The sequence below is a fragment of the Molothrus aeneus genome, chromosome 2 (genome assembly GCF_037042795.1).
Source record: "Molothrus aeneus isolate 106 chromosome 2, BPBGC_Maene_1.0, whole genome shotgun sequence".
Classification (NCBI taxonomy): Eukaryota; Metazoa; Chordata; class Aves; order Passeriformes; family Icteridae; genus Molothrus; species Molothrus aeneus.
Window position 1 is genome coordinate 93,661,261 of NC_089647.1, and position 15,795 is coordinate 93,677,055.

Consider the following 15,795-nt stretch of genomic DNA (forward strand, 5'->3'; position numbering starts at 1 on the left):
GTGATCTGTGCCCTGTGACTATGATGTCTGACACCAACTTGTAACTCTAATCAAAGGTCCCATAATCTCTAGGTCCCAGAGGAAGTATGATCATAATGATGTTAGCAATAGAAGTGATGACCTTGACCTCAGGGGACAGGGAAAACAAGGCAAGATGGAAGTATTGTTGTCCAGTTCAAATATTAACGTGTACAATATTTGCATAAGCAATAATCATAGATAATTCTCTCCTGCACACAAAGAAAATAGTAAAAGTTTATGTAAAATCTGCTTTTGAAGGGGAAAGAAAATTCATTTATTGTCAAGATAACAACAAACACTTTGTTGTTATCTTGGCAATAAATGAATTGCCCACCCAAAGATATTTTGTTTGATGCAGTTTACAAGGGATGCAGTTTGTGAGCAGTTTATTACTTTGTTGTCTGCTTGGGGATTTTGTCTTTCGTGACAGAGATCCTGAAGCACAGCACTCAAATGAAGGCTTCTGGCATCTCTATTGCTTTGTCATTAATTTCAAAGCTCTTCAGACAGAAGGATTACCCAATGGGAAAGGCTCAAACAGTGAAAACACCAGCATCCTGAGAGCAGGAAACACAGTCTTACACATTCAGTTTCCACTTTTTCAAAGGTAAAAGTCATGAGCAGCAGTGAGAGATTCTGAAGGATAAAGAGAAAGCAAAAGGGACTAGATGCTGATGTCAAGCATGTATGGAAATCTTCTGAGCAATATTTGCATATTTTACTTCATTAACAGAACATATGGAATAGAGATCTGAATAATGAAACAATATTGAAGGAAGTCTGATGAATGAGGTGGCTGGAAGGATTTGCAGGCATCTCCTGAATGAGATGAGCAGAGAGTTATGAGACCTGAAACATCACACAACATATGGATGCCAGGGGCACAGAAGTCACAGAAGTGGGGAACTGAGTGGCAGAAAGGTTCTGGTAATACTAATGAATACAGAAAGGAAATGAAAGATGTAGATGTAAAGCAGAGAAAGAGGGCATCTACTGCCAGAAGAAAGAAAGGACTATGATATGAAGGTAACAGAGTCAGGACTCCAAGGAGAAAGAGGCTGATGTTTAAGATATCTTGAGCAAGAACGAGAGAAAACATAATCTACATCTAGCAGGAAGAAATAGAAGATAGAAAGAATGTAAAATTTATGCCAGGGCCAGGAAGTTTTCTCACTTTATGAGAGATCTCCTTTTAAAGAAAAATTTTCATAATTTCTTTTGATGAAGAGATATTTATTAAGAAACGAAACAGTCAATAACATTCTAGATACTTCAGGATTTAAAACTAAACCAAACAAAATTAACAGCCAATGTAGGTTCTGTCTTCATAGAACACTAGTCACAAGAAATTATTTAAAAATACAAAAAATGTAAAAAATAACATTTATGTCATGAGTCTTATCTGGGGATATTAACAGATAACATGGAAAACTAAACTAATTGGCTCAAAGTTGAGTACAAACAAAGCTTGATATGGGAATTTGCTGTACTTCAGTGTGTTTCTTAACTATTGCTAGAGAAATACTATTGAGAATTATGTAATTACAGAAAAGACTAATTATTCAGAAGCAAATTATAATAGTAATGTTTGGGAAGGAAATAATAAATATCTTCATCACTTACACATCTAGGAAGAAATGAAGTTGTTTGAGAATTGTTGGAAAGGGGTGAAGACACTATACAGAAACAGTGTACAAAGTAATTTTGGATGGACCCCAGAAAGACAATAGAGTTTAAGTGGAAAAAAACCCCAGAAGTAATTAAAAAACCCAAACAAAACAAAAGAAAACCAGCAAAAAAACCCAAATTCTCCTCAATTACAAAAGTATCTAAGATAGATATTAAAATATTTATTAAAATATTTATTAAAATATTTATTAAAATATTAAAATATTCATTATTTAAGATAATTTAGTATAAATTATCTAACATTATTTTTTTTTAATTAAGCCTTGGTAAACTGTGAGAATAGTTAATGAAATGGGCCAGAAGATAAAAATCAGGGACCTATATGGGGTACATCACAGTTTGTGCACCAGTGACTTGAAAAAAAAAGAAACCCACCTAAACTCCTCTATTTGAATTTGTACTCAAATCATAGGAAAACTTTGCTAGGCAAGCATTTTTGATGGAACTGGCCTAAAAGCTAATGAAGAAAGAATATAGATACAAGAGAGAATTCTATCAAATGAGGCAACAAGGTGCAAACTACTCATGAAAGAAATCTTCTTTTTGGGGAAATAAATAGTTGAAGGAAAGGAAATAGCAAAAAAATTAATTGAATAGGCCCTCTGAAAACCAAAAATCTTCCAGAGGAAATATTTGGAGATGAAAAAAATTGTGTTTAATAATTATTTCCAACATAAGTTTTATAAAGAATAATCTTTATAAAACAGAATATCATGCATAAACTGATGAAGAGCATATAATGAGATGGGTTTCAGCAGCCTTCTAACCATGAGAGTATTGAAATGTCAAAACATCCTCCCTATAATAGGTAACTTTCTAAATATCTAACTTTCTTAATATGCATTAGAGTAGCTCTAAGAAGGACACAAAGTCACCTTTTCCTAGCAGACCTGAATCAAAGCCCTTCTATAAGACATGTAATCTTATTCTGCAAGAGAGAAAAACTGAACCAAGCATCATATTTATGAAACAGAATTCTCTTGACTGAGGTACTAATTACAGGTATTTTCACTGAAGAGTAAAAGGAGAGGGAGAGAAGGGAAGATGGATGCAAGGATACCACATTTATCCATCTCATTTTTTTCCTTAGGCTTTGTGTAGACTTCAATGAGTATTTGTCCTCAGAGGAAGCATGCTGGGCTTTGTTTTGGGACTGGAATTGAGACAGACTGTAACTGCACAGTATTTCTCATGTTGAGTTTTCTCTGGACAGAATTTCTGTCAGCTAGGGAAAAACTGTTTTCTCAAACATAGATTAGATATGGATCTTGACACCAAATTTTCATCCTCTCAGCTGCAGGCTAGCCATGAATTAATGCAAAATATGAGTTAGGACTATATACTAAATCCTTCAATAGGCCTAGTCTGCAGATTGAGAAAGTTTGCCTTAAAAGATAAAGATGAAAAAGTTCATTAAGCATTAAGCTGGCTCTGATTTTGCTTGAATTTAGATGTCTTTTCTCTTTTAAATAAACATGTCTGATTTCCTTCACCAAATTTGCTTTTTGTTCTGGAATAGGAAAAAAATTCAAAGGAGGACTGCAAGCTTGTTAAGACTACCGGCCTGACTAATTGGTGAAATGGTAACACAACCTGACACAAACCAAGCAGACAAGTTCTGGGGAGACTGCTGGTTTTCCTGGAGATCCATAGAGGTAAGAACTGAAAAGTTGACACTGCCAAGGAAAGCTGGAAAAAAGGGATTTTTTCCAAGTCAAGGAAGGATAGCTCAGACTAGGGAGGTTATTGCATTGCACTGAACTAAATACAGTTCTGGCAGATTACTTGAAAACTGCTTAGGGCCCCAATCCAGAAAAGCACTTAAACGTATGGATACCCTCTTTGCAATGATTGAGTAGACACCTACCTAAAGTTATGAGTTAATAACTCGATTTTTTTTCCAAGGACAGTAATCTGAATTTTTTTCTCAGAACTAGGCTGAAGACAAAAGCCCAGAAAACTAAAGAAAGAATCTTTCCCTGTTGCTGTGGCTGAACACACATTCTGTTCATTTTTATTTGTGATGGCATTTTAAGCTTTGATATATCTTTATATAATCAATTCTTGTTTATAACAGAAGAAAACCTTTCAATGACTATCCTCATTATTTAAACCCTCTCTTATATTGTGAAAGGAAACAAAAGTTTTGTAAAAAAATGCATCAATCCCCTTGACATGTAATGTCAGGGACATTTTTATGGCAGTAAACAAAATCACTGGCTACCAGATGTGACACCACTTTTATAAGATACAGTAGGAGAAGTCAAAATAAATTTAAATCAAAGCTCCAAGGATTGTTTCAATGGAAAATAAATGGAAGAAAATCCCATAGGAGTCCACAGTGTGTAAAATAGCAAATACTTCAAAAGTGCTGACAGCAGGGCTGAACTGCTAAGGTGACAAATGCTCAGGAAGCTGTACAACATAAACAAATGTGTGCTTTAAGTACACAAGGGAGGCCATACTTTGAGAACAACGTCATGTCCTTTCAGCCTCCGGCTGCCTGTGTCTAATATTGTCTCAGTGGTGGTAAACCAGGTGATTACATTCAAGTCCCAAAGACACTAAGACCGCAAAGAAAAATGTAAATGGTCTGCATTACAACTCTGTGATATTTCAGCAGTATTTCTTATATAAATATAGTCAGCAATATTTCTTGACTGTTGTTAAACCAATTGGTGAGAATGCAAGCCCAATTCAGTAATTACTGGTCTATTTGTTGCTCTGTGGCAAAGATGCTTAACTGAGAATCTACATTAGAAATATGTCATCAGGAATCCCAGAAATAGTGTAATTTGACTGACTGGGGTAGTGTAATACATCTCTTTTTACAGCATTGTCCTATGGTCAAGAAATAAAAATTAAAAAAAAATAATAAAAAGAACCCATAAAGAACAATATTCTCTTAGTCTGTTGGACAATGAACACATTTATTTATATTACTGAGCCTAGGAAGCATTCCAATTTCCCAGTATCCTGTATTCATTTTGAGGCAAGATATTGGCATGTCACCCACCTTTCTGCTTCATATTCAAGTCTTTTTTATAGAAAGGAGGCCTGGACATGTGAGCTTGCAGGGATCCCTGGCAGATGTCTGAGCTGGAAGACCAGGAGACAGAACCATGGTTTTCACTGCAGTTAATCCCAGCAGGTAAGTCTAGACAATGAATTTATTTTTTTTGATTGCACATTGTTTTATAAAGCAGGAGGGATTTGATCATTCTAGTAGTTCTTCTTCATTTCTGAGCCCTCAAACTTGCTGGAAATCAAAGTAGGGCAGAGGGAGAAGATCTCAGTTGACATATAGTTGGTTGCATTTTCCTGAAAGGAGACATAAAATCATAAAAAAGAGATATTCTGCCAAAATAATTACTTCTCAAATGTCTGAAAAAAATTAATATGCTCTCAAAGCATATCATGCTTGCCCAGAATTTTAAAACATGGCAATATTTGTTTACAATTAATTATCACACTATTTGGGAATGTAGAACCTTTATTGTTGTCCCAGTCTGAGGTTTCCAGGACTGCTGAAAAAATGACTATAATTATTGAATCACATTTATTTTCATGTAGATGTGGGAAATATTTTCAAAGGCTATGGTCTTCTCATACTTGCCTGTATCTCTGTTTTACTTAGATATTGTTGGTTTTTAATCTGATGACCTCTTTACCAGCTATGTCCTAAAATTGATTTCGATAAGACTACATTCATCAAAGTCAAGTAGTCAAGTCAAGTAGTTTAAAAACTCAGTTCCTCTGCTGTCATGGATTCATCTTGATTTCCCATGTCAATGTTTGAGTTTGTTGGTTTTGGTGATGGTGGTGGTAGTTTTTTTCCTTTTCTTAGAATTCAGTTCTTCATTATCAAAATTTCCTACATTTCATAAAGAGATGAAATCCTTATTCAATTTAACCTGAGGTTTATTTCAGCACAGTGAAGAAGCCCAGCCTATTCTGAAAGATTCTGAACATCTGTAAGTGTGGCAACTTAATTTTCAGTTCTTATTCTCCAAGATGGAATCTGTCATCCTTACAGGATGTAGAGGCACCACGGGGAATTTAGTTTACAGCATTTTCTTGCTGGAAGTCATATTAACCAATATGATGTTCGACCCATATCCACATCATTTGTGGTAAGAAGAAGCCATCTGAGACTGAGATTTAAAACAGCAAACACACACACACACATCTCCTTTGATCCTAGAATTATTTTCTTCCAAACATCTTAGTCTTCACCAAATGCTTCAATGAAATAGTTGGAAAGTGTTTGCAATACTGGCAGAAAGCTTTTCCTTAGCTTCATTTTTGGAAACAACTGAGCCTTTTTCAGCAATACCCTTTAAGAATTAAAAAGAAAAAAACCCACAAAAAACTGAAAACACCATGAATCCTGCATCATAAGCAAAGGACAAGTATGGAAAATTTAAATCCAGCAATTAGTTTAACCAAGTTATAAATATCTGCAAGCTGAAGCTTTTCGTGTTTCCATTGCATTAGACAGTCTTAATTTAGACATCACTACTTGCTATGCCTATAACACAATACCCCTCCCTCCCCTGCCCTTCCAAAAATGAAAAGGTCTCAGTTACAGCATTACTTATTTGATGGTTTCTATTTAAACTCTTTTAGACTTTTCATGCAGATAATGTAGAAATAAGAATCAGTGTCTGAATATTTTTCTAATCTGTCTGAGTATTGTTCTAATCTAATGAACACATGAAGTAAAATAATCAGACACTGGCAAGAACAGGCTGTTTGGACAGTTCGCTTTCAAACTACTGTGCAAATAAGTCTTTCAAAATTTAACTTGATTCAAACAATCCAGTGGTTTCTGTTGCTATTCTTGTCCATCTTCTGTGTTCAGTTCTCTAGTTCTTAAAATTCTTCCCAAAATTTTCAGTACTTGTTTTTAATTTACTGTTCTTACACACAGACCTGCCAGCTGCTGTCCTGTGATTTGAAAATTGGTGCCAAACATAATGATTGCTTCATACATTTCCTGAACTAAAAGCTGAGAGTATAGTCTTGATACTATAATAGTCATAACAAAAAGTAACCCTCAACCCCCCAAAAGAATCTTCCTACATGATATCTGAGATTTCTTAGGTTTCTGTGTCATCTTAATTTTTCTTCAATGGAGAAATCATTGCCAAGGATTGAGCTATGTTCATGTATCAGAGCTGAACACAGGCTAAAATCTTTCTTAATTTTTAACTATCTAATCTCATCAAAGGATTATACCAACATGAAACAAAGCAGCATTTATTCACTTGCCTCCATTCTCTGTCAGACTGCCTATAACAGCAATAGTTCTTTTGATAACTTCTGCATGTCTTGCCTATTGTATCTTGTAATCTTGCTTATTATCTTTCTCAGCATGTCTTGCAGATTAGTACAAAAGTAGAGGGAAAGGTTAAATAGGAAGTGTTGTATAAATATCCACCACCACCCAAGCATGCTTGAGTTCAACAGACACTGTTTCTCTCTTGCTGTGCTGGATATAGATTTTGGCAGCCTTGAAAACTTCTAAGAGAATGTTGCAAGACTAAGAAAACATTAAATTAAAAGCTTCATCAATACCATTTTAATATATGTATTTTTAAATATGTAGTGTAATCCTCCTGCTCATTTGTGTTATTACTAAGCCAAGGAAAATCACGATGGAATTTTCAAAAATCTATTTGCTTTATTTAGATTGTAAATCTCATTCATATTCCATTAGCAGATGCTGGTTACTGCTAGCTACTGCTAGTGTCTACTATGGATCATGCTGGCAGAATATAAGATAAAAGACTTCCAGAACTGAGAGTTTTCCTGAGATGATCAAAGCACTGCAAAATTTGCTGTTTCACTGTAGCATCTGCAGCTGGGTCATCAATTTCCAAAGCATCTCATGCTGGCTGAGAAGAGCAAAAAAAGGCTATTCAAAGATGAGTTGGAAGATACTCCCCTGCCAGGAAAAGCAATAACTGAGCCTCTGAGTGAGGTGGAATATCTGGGTACTTCCAAAATCATAAAAAATGTTCCCTCAGCTAGCTTAAGTGTGGCATTTCAGACTTTTGGAGCACTGGCTGGTTTTCCTCAAATCTAAGACTTCATTCACATGACAGTAGAGTACTTCATGCTTAGATGTAAAGAAAAAGCATGTTTTTTTCTTATCAGGCCAAATAAATTTGCTCCATTCACCTCTACAATTTATTTCCCTCCTTTATTTACAGAGAAAGGGCGGTGTTAAACAAAAATTTATATATGCACATCCAGATACACACATATATACCAAGAGAACATATGTATGGAAACATAAAATATATGCATGCACAAAGACACACATATCTAGCTAAAGAAAGAAGGAAAGACACACAAACGTGTACACATACAAGAATCTGCACCTTTGGAGACAACTGATATACCTGCAAAATGTTACACTTAATTTATAATTAACTTGATACAATGGTATAATCCTGGGGTTTCTATTTGGCTGTTTGGTCTAAGTGAAGATTGAAAGCAAATTATGGTCCAGACAGCCACACTGAACAGCATGTTGTAGGATTACTTTTGGAGTAAGTCACTATGACCCAGGCTTTTAGAAACTGGCTGTAAGTGACAGCACCTCAACTCCCATTTTTTTCCATGGGTACTTAAGCTCACAGAACAGCTGCAACAGGGAGACGGTACAAAGCAGTTGGACACTGTTGAACAGGAAGCAGAGTTTAGCCATTTTGTTTCCCCATACCTGGGACCAAAATTTCACATTTCAGCCTCTAATTATTAATACCTTGCTGCATATGTATGTTTATCAACTACAGTTATATTTTACAGGCAGGTAGTAGTAAGGGTGAGAAAAGCTAGGACAGTGTCCCTATGACTCAGTAAAAAAATTACTCTAAGCTACATTTTGCTCTCAGGAGTGGTCTGACATCTCTAATTACTGCAAATTTTTGTTTTCCTCCATTTGGTGGAACCTCATACAATGTCAGGAAGAACAATTCTAATCTTCAGTAATTGAATTTGGCTGATTGGCTACATCAGCCTGTATGGAGAAATCTCTAATGAGGGACAGCTCAAGACGGTCTGCTGAGTAAGTTTCCCATGATCAAGTAGTTTTGTTTCCTATATTTTCAAATGTTATGTATCCATGTGTTACCATGTTTTATGTGAGGTTAATCAGACAGAGAAACCACAACTTTTCTGATTCCATTAGCTAACAAATATTAAGCCTGTCACCATTTGCTGTGTGCGATTATGCAAAAACAGTCTGTTTCTTATTTGTTTTATTTTTTATGAGCTGGGAATCTCCCTCAGATTCACTGACATGTTGAATGAATCACCAGAACTTTTTTTTATTTTAATAATAGGTCTTTTATAAAAGTTCAACTGGGTAAGCTGAATTCTCTTAAACATTGTCCAGCAGTTTAAGAATGGAACTGAGGGCTGTAAGAAAAAAACGTAACAGGATATATTTTGTTTTAAAGGCTTGGCACAACATATTCCAAATACATTCCAAAGTGAATTCTGAAATACTAAAAGAGTCACAATTCAGAAAACTCAAAACTCAGTCCCTCAAACTTTGTCTTGCAGATAATTTTGGTGATGTGGGGTCATATATCCAGAGGGTCACCTCATGCCTCCTCTATTTTTAACTTTTTATATGTCTTTATCTTGACACAGCAAGAATCCATTTATATCAGTCAAAACACAATGATTAATGGAACAGCATGAAATATAGCATAAGTTCATCGGGCCAAGCAGACGTTTGTTGTGTGTGTCTTACAGTGCTTCCCCGGGTACACAAAATGTTCCTTAATGAGGGGAAAAGGAATGAGACCCTTGCTTTTCTCATTATTGTTGGCTTCATGGCCGTTATGAAGCACAATTGTCTGTCAGTGTGTTGAGGTGACTAAGGAATAGATTAATGTTCCTTTTGTTGTGCAAGGTTATGAGAAAGTTGAAGATATGGTCTGTTTGAGGGCAAGTCTTCAAGATGTCCAGCACACAGAGAAAACTGAGGAAATTCCTCTGGCCTTAGAAAGCAGCTAAAAATTCATTTGAAGGAGTTCCTCCTTTACATACTGGAGAAAGCATAATTAAGCATTTCAGTTTGTGAAAAACAATAAAAATGTTTGTATAATAGATTTTGCCTGAATTTTCTCTTTCTTACCAATATTGCCTTTTATAAAGAAAACACTTCTCCCCTAAAATGATTATTAGAATACACAGCTATCATGCAATCAAGAGGAATGAATACACTGTGCATTGCATGAGGAGGTACTGCTTCATTATGATTGCAGTAAGAAAGGCACTCCATAAAGGGAATTTTAAATCAGAATTTAATAGAACTAGCATTATAAAGAGGGGAAGTAAAGTATAGGTAACTTTTTTTTCCCTTCAGGTTCTGGAAACCCTGAGTTGTGCAGTGCCAAACAGGCCTCTAATCAGGATGAGGAATGCTGGGCAGAGCCCACCCATGGTACAGTTGCTCCAGTTTGGTAATTTGAACCATTTTTAAAAAGTAAACAAGTCTACTCATCATTTCTATTGTCAAACAAAGAAGATATGCATGTGTGAACTCACACTGTGAGACAAAGGCAAAGCCATGCAGGCAGTGTAAACGCTGGCATTGAGAGGCAGCTGCCTGCAGAGCTTCTCTTTTATAATTACTGAGTTAATTTTACAGTCAAGGGATGTGAGCAGGACATGATGAGTCTGAAGGCCATGCTGTATGTGTCACACAGCAGTGCAAGCTCTGCACAGGTCTGCACCTGTTCACGTTAGTTGTGATGTGGGTCACCAACTCCCCAGTTACAGTGGTCTTCCTGTCAGCACCATTACCTGCAGTTATGAAGGTACATATACTTCAGGAAAACATCCACAAGTCTATACAAAATTATGCATATTGAACAGTTTAGGTATAAGAGAAACATCTTTTTATACTCTAAGAGGGTATTTTTCCCCAGTTAGTCAGTGGTCAAAGACAGATGAAATGTCGGAGGAAGCTTAACAGTTTACCACAGTTGGAGAAGGTGATCCTACTTTTCCTTGCTTCATTTCAGATTGATGCATATTTGCTTTCTTGCTCATGGACCTTTCACTAGTAACTTGGATGAGCCAATTCAGCTTACTGACCAAGCAGAAAACTACACACTCCATGTGTCTCCCACCCCTCTTGATTAGTTATTTTAGCAAATTAATGAATTGAACTGGCTGAAGACAGAGTACACATTAATAAAAGAGCTGGCATAAGTAGATCATGGGGAAATTTACTGCTGAAACAGGGAAAGGAGAGTGTAAGTTGAGGGTTTTTTTGGCAGCATGCTAATAGATCAGCTAATTCCACCTAGCCTAACTGCATTGTTAGCAATCTTCCTATCCACATAACCACTGCCCCCCATACTGTGTTACAGATGTGGGACCTAAAGATGAAGAGAAATAAATTTTAATTATAGAATTGTTGCAGCTTACAATACGAAGAATGTAATATAAGATGCCTGTTATAGTTTTCCTATAACTACGTGTATTTGTTTATGTACATTTGCTGTAATAACAGCACAGGAATATTGTCACTAGGACTCCCTAGTAACACTTTGTATTCAGATTTTAAGCAAGATATTAGCAGAATTTTTAAAAGCAACTGAGCAGGACAGTAATGCCTTTTTTTGCACACTGTAAAAAAAAACTTTGACAAGATGTTAACTTTCTAAAGGTATACAATGAGATGTTTACCTCCATTTTTATATAAGAAAGGCTCTTTGCATCACTTATTCAAGTCCCAATTGTCATACTTTCCCTTTGCTTTTTCAAAATACTCAAATTTTTAATTTCCTTATCCTTATCCTTTCCCAGTCTCACTTTACTGAAAAAGATGATTCAGTTAAGAAATAGTTAAGAATTTCTTTGTCTAGACAATATGGAGTCCAGGAACTTTCCCACTGATTTCAGAGAGATGTTTGGGTTGCTAGCTTCACAGGAGCTGCATGCATTTGTTATCCATGACTACCAGGGTTTTTTTCCCAGGTTAGTAAATAGGGTTTTATTAAAATGTTCCTCATTTTGTCCATTACTGTAATATTCCAAAGAAGCTCATAAAAGCACAGAGCAGTTCTTAGTAGTTGAGTACAGCAACTTACTCCATTGACCCTTTGTGGTAGAAGCAAGGAAAAAAAATCTAGTTTTGATTCAGAGCCTGGAATATTTTTTAACTAACACTGGGAATAAAGGTAACAGGGAAACCCATACATGTGTTGTTAATTCAAAGATTATGGAATATACATATGATATCAGGTGTGCTTTGAATGATACAGAGCACCAGAGGAGGTACTTAGGTGTGACAGTACCACTTGTTCTTTTAATTTTATGATTTGACTATCCATCTCATGTCATTCTACTCCTCACTTGTCAAGACTCACACTGCTGGCTGCCATCTCCAGTCCTGGCAGCTGTGAGACATCATATATTTATGCCTCTTAACCACTCAGTGATCTGGCACATCATGCATGGCCAGTCTGTGAATTCTTTGATATAATGGCCAGCTGTGCTTGATGAATGGGGTCATGGAGAAGGGAAGAAGCAGCAGAACTGCTGCCAACACGCATTTCCCTTTGTGGAGGTCCCACATTCAAAGTGCTTAGTAGGTGGTACACAGCTGCAGTTCAACCTCATAACATCCACAGTCCAACGTGATAGCATCTTTGCTGCTGCATTACCCCATGTGTCAGAAGCATCACTCTCGCCATATATGAAGACTAGCAGTGGGTCTTGCATATGGGAAAGAAAGAAACATGAGAGGTCTACCTCCCAGGCAAAGAAAAGTGTTCTTATTCAAAAGAGTAAGTAGGGGTCAGAACTTCCCATGTGCTAATGACTCTTGAAAAATAGGAGTGTCCTCCATTACCACTACACTGTCTTCTTTATTGCTTGCACTCTGTTTCACTCACTATTGTATCACCTATGAAACTCAATTTCCTTCCAAGTAAAAAGGTAGGGATGCTCACGAAGTGGGTGAACATTTTGGGTGGCTCTTGAGCCAGGGTAAACTGATTTATGGCTGGTGAGATTCTACCTCAGATAATTACAAAAACTACTAGAATTTCTGCTAACTGTTCCATGCTAGTGTTACTGGACTGAGCCAGCAAGAAAGGTTTTCAGGAAAAAACAGTATTTTTTCTTGGGCCAAGAGAAATAGCAGCAAAAACTATACAAAGCTTTGGGGCAAACAAATTCTTAACTTCATGCATCAAGAAATTGCAACAGTTTCAACAAACCAGTATTGCTTCCACAGGATTATAATCTGCCACAATCTACTTGATGTGCTTCCCCACTGTGTGCAGGGGCTTCTGTTTTATCATCTTTTTCAGGATGATTGAGGGGTGATTAATGGATTGTTAAATGTTCTCTGTGAGGATTGACTCTGCCTTCTATTATTCAACACCTGTTGTGGTCAATTTGCAAACAATAAAATAGAGAAAATTATATTAAAAGCTATACATGTGCTTGTACAGCTTTTAGGATATTTTCAAGGTAGCTGGCTGCATTGAAAGATTGCAAATGCATTTTTGAAAACATGTAGATAAATAAAACCCAGGCTAGGTAAAAGAAACACATAAGTCCTCACAGTTCCCTATTTCTGCTCTGGACAAGCCTGTAAATGATGTGGTGTGAGATGCCTTTGTCAACCAAACTATTTGAATGACAAAAATATCCTATGACATAGCTGCTTCTAGAAATCTCTCCATGAGATTTCCATCACAAACATGTGGTCACAGTGGACCTATTTGTCACGTTCCTATATCTGTTATGTATTAAATGGTTAACAACCCCATAGATTATCATGAAGATTACATAGATACAAATCACAAGCCCAGACTAAAGCTAGCAAACAAATCTTTTACAAATGCACCTAACTAATAGGAAAATCTAGGAAAGATAGGAATGTAATGAAACCCCAAATAAATGTAATAAACTCCCCAGGTAAATGTAAAGAAACCCCAAGATTTCTCAGTTTCTTGGACAAGGATGTTGATTACCTGTTTCAGTTGTCAGACTAAAGTTCTTTTACCTGTCTACAAGAATGGGAATTTCAACATTTTCTCAAGAAAAATAATACATTGTTCAACTCTTCTTACAGTTACAAAGTTTTAGTATTTAGCCTAGAGCTTGCTCGGAGTAAGATTCTCATACTAACCTCAGTGAGCTTAAAAACAACTCATCACTGTTTTGTCAAGGACTACACATTTTCTTAACTGTTGTATTTAATATTTAGCCTTTTTTTCTTACGCAGAACAAGCTCATCTAATTTCAATTAGCATTATAGGTTACCTTTTCTAAATCACTTCCTTGGATTCTTTCCAATTTCTTTGTATTTGAGCCTGACTGTAAGAAGAGTATGTCCATTATGTTCATTCACACAGCCCTCATGAACGATTTCAAAGTGATAAGGTTTTGTTTGGAATGTCACGGTGTTAACTTGTGCAGCTCCTACACCTTCTTCACTCTTCATTGTTTACTGTATGTGTATTCATTGTCTTTCTTTTGAATATAATTCTCATACTTATATTTATTGGAGGGGGGGAGTGATTAGTTTTTATTTCTGATTATTTCACCCATCTAGAAAGATCCCTCAGAATTGCAACTTGGTCCTATGTACTTTAATATTATTCAATTCAATAATATTTACATATCTTTGAAATGTCTTCTCTATACCTGATAGCCATTAATGAATGTGGGAAGCCATCAGACCTAAGCTGGATTCAGCTGACATGTTCTCCTAACTGAGAAGCATGTTACTCATGTACTCATGTACTCAACTGAGAAGCATGAGCCAGTTACTCATGAATTCTCTGTAACATCCAACTTCACACTTTATAAAAGATAAATCACATTTCTTTAGTTTGGACATGAGGACATCCCATATGGCTGTGTAAAAAAAACCCAACAAACTGCTAAAGTAAGATATACTATATCAACCCTCTCTTCCCATACTCTGAACTAACTACTTGTGTGAGAAGGTAACTAGATGGTTGTTATTTGATTTGTTACAGAAACAGGCAGAGCAGCTGCTTCCTATCACTCTGTTATTCTACAGATGCTCTTAAACTGATTGTTTAATAATGAACTAAACAAAGTACCTCTCTTAATACCAGAGTTTTACTGATTCATGTTTTCTCAACTATAGCTTTGGAATTTTTTCCAGTCTTCTTGTACCACAATTGAACTTCATTAGCTTTTGAAGATAATCACTAAAACATGCATGTGAACTCAATAGCGTTTTAGGAATTTTATCAGATCTAGACATGAATACCCTGGTAAATTCCCTGTTTATTGCTTTTCTGGTCTATATTCCTACATCCATTTCTGTTACTAGTTGCTAGTTTTGTTCTGGATACGATCACAGTGAATCTCTTTTTGTGAAGGCCATTGCAAAAAATGTGTCTACAACTGCAGTAATTTTCAATCTGCACAGTTGTAATAAGTCACCTTGTTATTCTGCTTATCCAAATAGAAGACAAATCTATCTTCTCCATTTACAAAGCAAAACCAAGGAATGTTTTTCCTTTCCATGGAAACTATTCAGAACCTGCTTTGATTGATCAAGTAAAAACTTAGAAACCTTCTCAAACCATGAGCAAGCACCTAATTTCCCAGTATTCCCCAAATCAGAAAAGAACAAACTACATTGCCTTTGAATGCATGGGTCCTGCTTTGTCTGAAATAGGAATGAAGACTTTGAAGAAAAAAAAATTAATGAAGTGTTGCATCCATGAAGTAATGTGAATTTGTCATTGATTTATTTAACACAACTTGCAGATAATTACCTGGAAATAAAGGAATAAATTTTGATTTAAATTCAGTGTCCTACAACTGGCTTCATTTGATGGATGATTGAGCATATAGAGTGACACATAGATTCAGGCCCAAGAATGTAAGTCCTAGAACAGACTTAGTTTCCCTGTGAATGTCTTTATTTCTGCAAAAGAGACTCAAGATGGGTATCCTGGACAACAGGCATATCAGCACAGAAAGAGTATGACAGACACAACATATGGCCCAACACTGCTTGAGTGTAAAATCATTCATTTGATATTTTTAAGT